Genomic DNA, 12,013 nt, shown 5'->3' with positions numbered 1-12,013 from the left:
GACGAAATGAGGTTGGGACGTAGCGGGATGGACATTGGGGCTAAACCCCTGTTCAAGAATTCATCCGATTAACCAGTTAACTTGCCGATTAATCCCTACTCGTAGGTTCACCGAGTAGCCGATTAATTGATTAATCGCCCGAGTAATTGATTAAATGGCCGATTAGCCTATTAATCCCCTACTTGTCAACCAACCGAGCAGCTACCAGTTAACGATTTCCTCAACAATGGGCTAAACAATGGTCACTTGGGGTGGTGAACGGAACAGGCAGGGGATTTCATCCATTAATAAAGCTACTCCAACCTTATTAATCGTGACAACATATAAAGGCAGGAGGCTCACCTTTTTTGTTGTAGGTTGGCGATGAGGCAGTAGCTGCAAGATCGGAGGGGCCAAAGCGAGCTCATGCCGGTCGGTTGTAGCCAGATTTATCAGGAAGGCAACACCTGGGCTCCTAATGCGGTGTATCAAAGGCTGCTCAGCTCGACGCCATCCTAGGAAGAGCGAAACTACATTTTCATTAGTATTCTTACCTATGCTTGTTTAGAAATTTGGATCAAAATATAATTGCACATGTCACAACAACTGTGTGTTTTTTTCTGCAACAAATTTAACAAATATTTCAACTCGATTCCAATTTACTGTCAATTCGATCAGATGAGTAGCATGCGCCCAAGAAAGAGGCTACCCAAACCCAAACCCAAACCCCATGCAGCCTAACGAAACAGAAGCTACCACTTTGAGCTCAGAGTCACTATGCGGGCAGAGGTGCTATGACGGACGACAAGAACTTCAGTGGGAGGGGAGTTATCGAAGGTGGGTTGGTATCTCTGGGTGGAGCGGCGAGGAAGAGGGGAGAAGATAACGAAAGAGTGGTCTTCATGGCTGTTGCTCCTCTCCTCTCCGCTACTCGCTCCTCCTTTCTTCTCGTCTCGTGGCGCCCCTGAATCTTCATGTACGAGACGGATGAGTTCGGCCATGGCCATCGCCGTGCTCAGAGCTCGACCACGACCGCCGCCACGGTCACCAACGCACCCACACGCCCAGGCTCGAGCTCGGCCATGGCCGCCACCGCGCCCGGATCCGAATCTGGAGCGCCCTTCGACCCCTCGTCGCTCAGCAAAAGGAGCACTTCTCGCCGCCGAGCCTCACGCGAATGGTCGCCGCCCCGTCAAGATAGTGAGAATTAGCTCTCCTATATAGCTAGTGGTGATTTAAATGTGTACTTGCTGAAATAACAGTTTTGACATCTAAAATAAAGAAATGAGCTATTAAGATAGGAGATCAAGAAGCAACCCTAGTGGCTACTCCATTTAAGATTAAAAAAAAACTATCTGATCAGATCACCTGACAAGAAATTAACCCTCTGGAGGATGAGAATCAGAGAAAAGAGTAGCATACTATATATGCAGGTTCATTTAACCTGATATGATGGCAACATTTAATCATAGAAATGTGTCTTGGTGTGTTTGCATAATAGTTCTCTCTCCTACTTTGTGATAATACGATGGACAATTTTGTAGCTTGCAGTCTATAGGAAATGAAAGCTTTCACTCTGCATCTAAGATTACTTATTATCTATATCAAATTTGTAGCTGTCAAAACTGACTACAGACATAAGGATTAAAAATAGTTACCTCACCTTTTGACAGAAACAAAACTGATCTCATTGTCGTCATCACAAATGAATAGGTACATACACATATCTGTACAAATAGTCTGATCAAACAAAAACATGGTTATTAATACACTTCTACAAAGGAAAGACACAGTTAACCAAGAAATAAAAGAAATCAACTAGGTTTAAGGGGAACTGAGGCATAATTGGAATGTAATTTCCATATGTTGTGGATAACTGAGACCATGGACTACAAAAGAAATGTAGGTTAATGAAAAGAAGGGTACTCACTTTAGGCCTACTAAGGGTGAACTAGGAATCTTTGCCATTAACTCGTACGATTCAGTACCCAAACCGCCCTGAACAGCTTTAGTCAAGCTTCCCTTGGAAGATGCTTGCTTCTTTCCAGAAGCTTTGTCCTTAACTGGCAACTTCCCAAGCCTACTTTCAGCGACAAATGTATATTGTTCCATTTGGCTTGTCCTTAACCTGGAAATACAATGCACGTCAGCAATAGAAGCAAGAAACAGTACACAGAGAAGGGCGTCAGCAATAGAATTCTTTTGTGACACTGACTTGAGGTGGGGTCTATAGATATGGTAATATGGGGAAGAATAGAAAGCAGTATGAAAAACATGCAACTCTTTTACAATCAAGTAGATCAAGTTATAACAAAAAGAGATGAGTTCAAACATCAAGTCAACTAAGAAGGGTTCAATAGTGCATGCTTCTCCATACTGATACATGTGAAACAAAAAGAAAATGTGCAACTGCCATTAAAGGACGGTGCATGCTTCTCCACAGTCATAAGATACATGTGGAAGTAGCCAGACATGGGAATCAATTTATTGGTGAGCAACTCATATCAGTTCCAGGAGATATTAACTAACAAGAGGACAATAAGACTTCTGCATTGTAAAGGCAGAATTGTAGCAGAGAAAGAGAACAACATGTAGCAACTGAGAAGCAAGATAAGGACCAAGCTGTTAATCTAACATGTACTACGACATAATGCCTGACAAGTCCTTGCCAAATAAAACATAATAATACTAAGAAGCTAACTGACGGGCCCATAAGCTTGCATTATGCATTAGTTTGCAGATTAGGCACCCAAATAATATTTGGAGGGAGATTCCTTCATATGATGAGACGTTTATAAATATCTAAATTAAGATAATAATATATGGTTGTGTGCATCTCACGATATGCATCACCAGAGAATGTAGAACAGTAAACAGCAAACATTGCATACTGAACCACATCATACTAAATACATAGAGCACAAGGCAGAATCCACGTAGCTTTGTATTGTCATAAGCCTATAAATTCTCCAGACTGTTAGTTATTGAACATCAAAACATTGTCAAAGGATGGAATCAGTACCGATGTTGATCCTCGTTTGGCGTGAGATAACTTCATGTGACAATGGGTGTAGCTTGGTAACATCAAGTTGGTTAGGTCTCGCTCCATCAATCATCAGCGCCTCATGAATAAAACTGAAAGAAACAAATGACACAAATAGTGTTATCACCTTGTGTCTCTAGCTCATGTTCACTGACCCAAAGACCAGTTGTAGGAAAATAATGTATACTGGCGCAACTGCAGTAGTACACTGATGCAAAAAGGACAACTACAATCTATAAGCTACCAAGTTCACCATCTAAACTAAAAATCAAAGGCCAACTTCACTTCTAGTCTGGCCTAGCGATGCAATCAACAGCCTCCCATATCGACAACGACACTATGCAAGGATGGATGGGGGGGAGAGGGACTCACCTTGGGTTTGGGGCCGTCGAGCTGGGGAGGCACTTGGTGGGCACCTCGCGTGGTGGATCAGAGGTGGCTCACATCAGGTCATCTTCCTCACCTTCTCGGGGACACGACGATCGTGGGCCATCCAACGGTTTCCCCTCGCCGAGCGCATCGAGCTGTGAAACAGCCTCACCGCTCCGTTGATGGCGTCCTCACCACCATCACCAGCCGTTCTCGTCGGCTCGATGTCCTTCCACTCGAAACTGTACTTGGATGATATATAGCTTTCATATTCAGAGACATATTTGGGAGAGTATCTTTTAGAGCCTCGATCTAGTGACAAAGGCATTACAAAATTAATCACAAAATGCACTGAACAATTAAAGTCTCGCCAAAAACAGATGCATGCAAGCAGGCCATGATCCACTTAGTTGCTCACTCTTTGGAATATTTCATTTCACATGTTGGTTCTTCAGTATAAAGGGATATTGCAATATTGAATTACAAAATTAATCACAAAATGCACTGAACAATTAAAGTCTCGCCAAAAACAGATGCATGCAAGCAGGCCATGATATCATGTAGTAGCACCAATCAGCACGGTAGATGGACATGGAAGATGTTGGAGAATGGAAGATGTTCGAGAACTCACCACGGTTTCATGTAGCACCAATCAGCTATCTCGGGAAATTTCAAAAGGGGTGCACCACGACGGCGAGCGTAGCGTCGTGTGGGTCGTCTCCGAGCACAATCCTCGCCTGTAGCACAAACACAAAGAGAAGGAGGCACACCCAGACCCAGGTCAACCCACGATCGAATCTGAAGCCCAACCAAAATTGAAGCAAAAAAAGGGGTCGGGCAGCGACGCACCAGGGGCTCCTCGGAAAGCGAGCAGCTCTCGGAGTCGAACCTGAGAACCTCCAGGGCCGAACCTGCGAGTTTTTCTAGTATTCGCCTGACCAAAACGTTGGGACCGACACCCTCGTGCCAAGGCATAATTTTACCATACAAACTTAAGGCAACAAGAGCGGCTTCGATAACTTGTTGGGAGCGAGTCTTTCTAGTATAACAAAGTACAACTTACTCTTAACCAGGTTAAATTAAGGACCAACGAGAAGAAATCTTTACATAAGACGACTATAAACAGTGGAGCATAAATAAGCAACACCTTTAAATACAAATAAAAGGGTCCAGGGTTCATTGCATAGTGGGCTCAGATTTACTTGCCTCGATCATATAACCTACCCCCGTCTCTTATCACCAGATCAATCTGTTTATACAATGGAGCTGCCCTGGTTATCACTCAACAAGAATGACCATCCAAGGATAGAGCAACAAGTATCACAGGATCAAAAAGGATTCTAGAGACAAGAGGGAGGATTCAACTTGATACCCACAGGTGCCTCGATTGCTCAAAGGCACACTTATTTCAGCCACGGCTAATCATCATCGCCCCAGCACGAGAGAGGGTCGTGGGAGAGAAGAGGGGATTCAGAGAGAAAGGGCAAATGGGAGCACGAAGGGGCAAGCCGGTGCCCTCCCCCCACCTCATCCACGCACGGGCCAACCACCGTCCACCACGCACAAGGCCAAAATGTGAAAAGACCAAAATACCCTCTACGGGGGCACATTATTTCTTGCGGTGGCACAAGATATTTGGTAGCCCACGCGCCCCATGGGCCACACAACCGAAACACATAGCCACGGTCACTGAACAAGGCGGCCCACACGCTGGAAACCCCACACCAACGAAATACGGTCAAAATGGCGGAGTAAGCGAAAACCCAGGGAAACAATGACTATTCATTGCTACAGGAGCAACGCATCGATCCGACGGTGTAGGGCATCCGGTGGCTTGATCCGACGAACAAGAACACATCAAGCAATCAGATCCAACGGCCCAGAACGCCAAATCGCTGAGGAGCAGGAGGAAGATGGACCTCACCGTGGGAGGTTGTAGCCGAGGCAGTACTCAGTGAGCACCGGGGTTGCGCCTGAACGCCATCCAACCGGCGAGGAACCGCATCGGAGTTGCGCCTTGCACCGTCCCGCCGACGAGCACGAACGCATCAAACAACCAAGTGACTCTGTGCACGGAATACATGTCAAACAATATCAACAATCAGATATGCTATCGCAATAGGCGAATAAACATCTAGTATAATAGAACAATGTAATCGAAGCGGGGCTAGGCAATACAGAAAGCAATGCATATTTGATAGACCAGCTCATCTATCACTGGAACTGTAGAGTATTTAGATGACTGCTAATAATAGTATGTCACTGCTGGTATATTTGTAAGTCAAATGGAATGTGTTTTGTTAAAAACCCAATTAATGGCCTGACTTTGATAAAGCCACATGACGCTACAGGGTTAAAGGATAGTTTTCATCAAGAATATGCGCATTGGGATCCACACACATGTCAGTAAATCAAGAAACTACATATGTTCCTACCTGGAGGTACCCATTCGTATTGCAAGCAAGACACTGAACAACAATAGCAGGGATCTGCAGTAGAGTAGGACCGATTAACGGCTTAGGATATACCTTGTGTGCCGGTGAACCTTATATCTGAAAGCCCGTGCACCTGTCGGACATGATGACTATTAAGAGAATGATTTCAAAGTAACCGTAACTGACATAATGATTATTAAGTAACCAGGTACATAACAAATACAATGAATGTCTACATAGTACCCCATCTCTCTGAATACTGAATACATGCACACTCATTTTGAAGTACACTTTTGGAGCGATGGAAAACCAGGAAAATAGAATGCAGGGAAAAAGAAAATTAAGAGAACCAGCCAACTATGCAAGGGCACCACCTGACAGTTCAGAACTTCAGGAGGTGCTTACTGTATTATCGATATAGCGATGCATCTTGTTAGAATCAGCAAATAAATGTATATGCTAGCAGTTAGTATTCCCAGGGAGAAAACAAACAATCCATTACTGAATTATGCATATACATCCCCGTGAATAAACTACACGTGCACCGCAAGATCAAGCTATCCATGTGCAATCAGAGAGAAGTAACAGACTGTCCTTTTATCTTATACTCTATCTTATATGGCAGTCTGCCATGCTGATGTTGTCTTTGTATTCAGTACAATATCACATATCAATCTATGTTTTTAGGTCCCTACAAATTTGGTTAGACGAACTACACAACAGAAGCACTTTTAGCTAACATAAGAATACACCATCATTAGGTATACAGGTTTACAACCACGATAATCAAAATATCACCATCTTTCTCTAGTCAACTCATGGCATGAACAAAATAACGTGATGAAATGATCGATATGGTTGACTAGAGGGGGGGTGCATAGGCAACTAACAATTTTTAAGCTTTTCTTTAACAATTTAAACCTTGCGACAAAATAGGTTGTCTAGATATGCAACTAAGTGGACAACCTATATGATTCAATGACAACTAGCACACAAGCAAGAAATAGATATAACACAAGTAAGCTTGCAAAAGTAAAGGCACGAAATAATCAAGAGTGGAGCCGGTGAAGACGAGGATGTGTTACCGAAGTTCCTTCCTTTTAAAGGGAAGTACGTCTCCATTAGAGCAGTGTGGAGGCACAATGCTCCCCAAGAAGCCACTAGGGCCACCGAATCTCCTCTCGCCCTCACACAATGTGAGATGACGTGATTCCACTATTGGTGCCCTTGAAGGCGGCGACCGAACCTTTACAAACAAGGTTGGGGCAATCTCCGCAACACTTGGAGGCTCCCAAGAACACCACGAAGCTTCCCCATAATGGAGTATGGCTTCGAGGTGACCTCAACCGTCTAGGGTGCTCAAACACCCAAGAGTAACAAGTCCGCTAGGGATTAGTGGGGGGAATCGAATATCTCTTGGTGGAAGTGTAGATCGGGCCCTTGTCACCCAATCCCGAGCAAATCAACAAGTTTGATTGGCTAGGGAGAGAGATCGGGCCAAAATGGAGCTTGGAGCAACAATGGAGCTTAGAGGTGGAAGAGGTAGTCAACTAGAGGTAGGAGACGCCCCTTTTATAGTCATGGAAAAGATCCAACCGTTATCCACATGTTCAGCCTGCGACATGCGGTACTACCGCTCCAGGAACGCGGTACTACTGCAAGGCCACGCGGTACTACCGTGGAGGACCATGGTACTTCCGCGGCAGCAGCAGAGGCCGGGACTTGCCTGACTGAGTGCAGTACTACCGCTTGCGTGGTACTACCGCTCCCCCTTGTGGTACTACCGCAAGGCAGGAAAGTCAAAGCCTACGAAGAGCACGGATGAAATAAAATACATCCGTGCCTACTTCCGTTGAAAATGAAACAGTGCAAAAAATCCGACGCGGTACTACCGCGCACGAGGCGCGGTACTACCGTTGAGGCGCGGATGTAAAAAATTACATCCGCTCCTACTACCGTGACACAACGGTACTAGGTATGAGGGCCACGGTACTACGACTCCAGGGGAGCGGTACTACCGTGGCCTCCCGCGGTACTACCGCGTAGGACGTGCGGTACTACCATGTGGGCGCGGATGTAAAAAATTACATCCGCCCCTACTACCGTACCGGAGCAACACTAGGCCTGGGAGCCACGGTACTAAGGCTCCAGAGGAGCGGTACTACCGTGACCCCCAGCGGTACTACCGCAGGTGCTTGCGGTACTACCGCTCCATAGAGTAGTACTACCGCAAGTACAACAGTAGCCGTCAGATTAAGCACTACTAGGATAACGGAGAGACGCTCCAAAGTGCAAAGGAAAGGAAGGACATGTGTACGTGTTGATTCCACCCGAACCTTTCCGATGCGGACCCCCTCTTAATAGTACGGCTCTCCTATGACTCAAATCCACCAAAGAGAAACGTAGAACAACGCCGTCTTCAATAGACTTCGAGGGGCACCAAATCGTCTCGTGCCTAGTGATGAAGCGTCTGAGAAACTCAAGGCACACGATTAGTCCGCAAAAGCATTGTCATCAATCACCAAAACACCTAAGGGACAAATATGCCCTTACAATCTTCCCCTTTTTGGTGGATTGATGACAATACGGGATTTGCACATAGATGAGATAATATAGGGCAAAGGCAAACCCCACCTCTCTAGAATATAGACGGGCTCCCCCTAGATGTGTGCAATCTAGATAGATGCTTTGGACTGCATAGCACACAAGCTAGGATCAACACTCCCCCTATATTTTAGAGACAAAGGCATGATGACTAACATCTAAGCAGAGCATAGCATAAAGGTAGCACAATATATCACGAGCTTGCTAAGATAGATAGAGTGCATATGTCTTACACCATATGAAGTAAAGCAACCCAAAGCAAATGAAACGAGGTTCAAACGAGGTTCAAACGAGAAAGCAGCAAACACACCGAACTCGAACGACGGCACACGACTCGCAAATCCCTACACTCTCTCCCCCTTTGGCATCGAGACACCAAAAAGGCAGAGAGGACACCTACACACAAGGGGTGGCTCAAGCAGGGAACTCATCCCAACCCTCTCCGTCGGACTCCTCGGCAGCAGGGATGGTCTCCTCGACGTCCTCCTCAGAATCAGTCCACCTGTAGCCTTGCTTCTCCATCCACTCGGCCTCTGGAGTGATGCGATCCTCAGAACCGCCAGACACATCCTCACCATAGAGCTGTAAGATCTTCTTGTCCCGGCGACGACTCTCCTTGGATGCCACGTGAGTCCTGTACTGGCCCTTAGCTTGCATGCAGAAAAGAGTCTTCATCTTGTCCTTCAGCTTCTTGGCCCACGAGGGCATAGAGGAACTATGGGAAGGCCTGGCAGCACGGTCCTCAGCAACATCCTCTGCGCCAACATCCTCCTCATCAACAGCAGCCCTAGCAGCAGACGCCTCAGCACGAGTAGTAGTGTTGGCCCAGTTGGACTTGACACGGAGACAGATGGGATCATGACGAATCCAGTCTGGAGCAAGGAACTCCTCACCAGGGAACATCTTCTCCCAAGTCTTCGAGATCAGCAGAAACATATAGGGCCCATAGATAGGCACCTTGCGGTTAAACACTGCAAACCGAAGCTCACACCACATGATGTGTGAGACATCAAGTGGCTGAGTCTAAGACACACGAGCCTCCTCGCATAGGAGCATCATATCCACCATATAGGCATGAACCTTGTCCTTGTCACCAATGCGAACAAAGAGTTGCGAAAGATGCGATACATGATATCCAGAAAGGAGTTGAGCACCCACCCTATATTGCCATTGGGAAGCGCCTTCTCAACATAGAATGGCTGAAGCTTGTCCTTGTTAGCAGACTCAGGATTAGCATGGGGGCGAACACCCACGGGAGTGTCGAGCCCGTCATCAGGAACATGTAGCAAATCCATGAACTCCTTCCAGGTAGCAGTCAACTTACGTCCATTGGTCATCCAGGTCATCCTCCGCTCCTCATCAGGGTGAAAGTAAACTGAGGCAAAGAACTGACAAACAAGCTCAGGGTCATAGTCAAGGTGAAAGGAGATCACATGTTCAATACCAAACTGCTCCACCAAATCTAGAGCTTCTCCAAAGTACTGACGGAACTTGTCCTTCCTCATGTGATGCATTTCTATCCATTTGACATCCACCTAGGTATTCTTCTTGTTCTTGATGACATCCAGATAAGTGAGAGTCTGTTGCTTGTTCCAAAACAGTTCACATCCTCTGACAGTAGCACGAGGATGCACATACGGGTTGAGCTTCCTGAGACGGACGAACTCAGATAGGGGAATCTCGTCCATGCCCTTGCTGGGTTCCTTGTGCTTACTAGCGGATGTCTTGACATGGCGCTTGGGGGCAGGGGAGTCCTCTGGTGCTTCATCTGGATTGCGCAGACGCTTGGAACCAGTGTCATGACTGGGATTGGAACGACGAGAGCCACCACCTGAGACACAAACGCAAAAACACCCACGACAAGCAAAAAGGATCAATGCAAAGACCACGGCAAAGCACAAGAAACACATAAAAAGTATACTTGAAAGTTTCCATGAGATAGAGGTGAACCACGGTAGTACTGCCAGGGCCCGCGGTACTAAAATTTTAGTACCGCTCCAAGTCGCGGTAGTACCGTGCGAGGTCACGGTAGTACCATGGTGGGAGCGGTAGTAAAACTTTAGTGTCGCAGCGAGTGCGGTAGTACCGCGCTAGATGGGCGGTAGTACCAGACAAGCGGTAGTACCGCGCCAGACGGGCGGTAGTACCGGACAAGCGGTAGTACCGCGCCAGACGGGCGGTAGTACCACACCGCGTGAGATCCAAACGACGGTTTGAATCTGAAAAGAACCACGAAACCACGGCGATGCTACGGTGATCAAATCTAGCACAGGACAAAAGACAAGTATAATTCCTACGCAAAACTATGCTCCTTCATCCTACTCTTGCATAGATTTAGCCTAACAATCTCTAGAACACACAAGTCTCCCCCAAAAACCTAGAGACAACAAACACAACAAAAACGAGAAGGAGTTGGGGAAAGACCTTGGTCCATAGCAAGAGCACGTGGTGGGGAATGATCCCACCGGACGGAATCACGGTAGGGCAGCCGGAGGCGGAGATCCGGCGACGGACGCCGGCCCCGTTCTTGAGTGAGGGAGAGAGAGAGAGACGAGGTGGGGAACTGGCAAATGGGAATGGGGAGTTAGAACTCCCCCTGCCCGTCCTTATCCCCACGCGTCTGTGACATCGCGGTAGTACCGCATGTCATCGCGGTAGTACTGCTTGGGCGGAAGTACCGCACCGAAGCGGTAGTACCGCTCTCCCAGGCGGTAGTAAAAAATTACTGCCGCGTGGGGGCGGTAGTACCGTGCTCCCCTCACGCGGTAGTACAGTAGCTGGCTGCGGTAGTACCGTGAGCTCAAGAAAAAGCAGGTTTCAAACAAAAGAAGAAGGTCTTTGCAAGGAAACTTTTAGCACAAGGACACCACAAGAACACGCACAACCCAAAGGCAGAAAGACAACAAGAAGCAACCACGCAACACAACCTCTCAAAAGGAGAGGGCGGTGGCCGGAGCCACCTATGTTTGAGTTAGTTGGTATGGCACCGCGAAGAATTATCCTTGGGCCCATGACCAAAACTCGTCTTTGAAGCACAAGTACCATCAAAAATGGCTAATGTGAAAGAGTTGATCGATTTATGCATAATGGGGGGAGGGAGAGTTCATTGAGAGAACAACACTCCCCCTATGTCCATGTCTGCACCTAAACTAGACAACAAGTTGAGTGTGGTGGGGGGTGCAAGGGTTCAAGTCACATTGCTCGAATCAATGATATTTAGCTCATGCCTTAACTCGCGAAATCTTGCTTCATCCAAGGGCTTCGTGAAAATATCTGCAAGGTTATCATGAGTGTTGACATACTTGAGCTCGATCTCCCCTCGCCTAATGTGATCCTGGATGAAATGATACCGAATCTCAATATGCTTCGCCTTGAAGTGTTGCACCGGGTTGAGAGAAATCTTGATGGCACTTTCATTATCACACCAAAGAGGCACTTTGTCACAAATGACACCGTACTCCTTTAAAGTTTGCCTCATCCATAAAAGTTGTGCACAACAACTATCGGCCGCCACATATTCCGCTTCAGTGGATGAGAGAGACACACAACTTTGCTTCTTGGAAGACCAACTCACCAAAGAGCA

The 12,013-nt window shown here is 46.7% G+C and overlaps 1 long non-coding RNA gene across 1 annotated transcript; it reads right to left on the bottom strand.

The window, feature by feature from the left end:
* Window positions 1-348: 348 nt before the first annotated feature.
* Window positions 349-3,267, bottom strand: LOC123065736 (uncharacterized). Its single transcript, XR_006431120.1, has 4 exons — window positions 3,002-3,267; window positions 1,910-2,107; window positions 1,643-1,719; window positions 349-494 (listed from the first exon to the last, which is right to left on the bottom strand). It is a non-coding gene; the product is annotated as an uncharacterized lncRNA (long non-coding RNA).
* Between the last annotated feature and the right edge of the window lie 8,746 nt (window positions 3,268-12,013).

The sequence above is a fragment of the Triticum aestivum genome, chromosome 3B (genome assembly GCF_018294505.1).
Source record: "Triticum aestivum cultivar Chinese Spring chromosome 3B, IWGSC CS RefSeq v2.1, whole genome shotgun sequence".
NCBI classification, from domain to species: Eukaryota; Viridiplantae; Streptophyta; class Magnoliopsida; order Poales; family Poaceae; genus Triticum; species Triticum aestivum.
The sequence above is the reverse complement of the archived record's forward strand: the minus strand, read 5'-3'. Positions and strand labels throughout refer to the sequence as shown.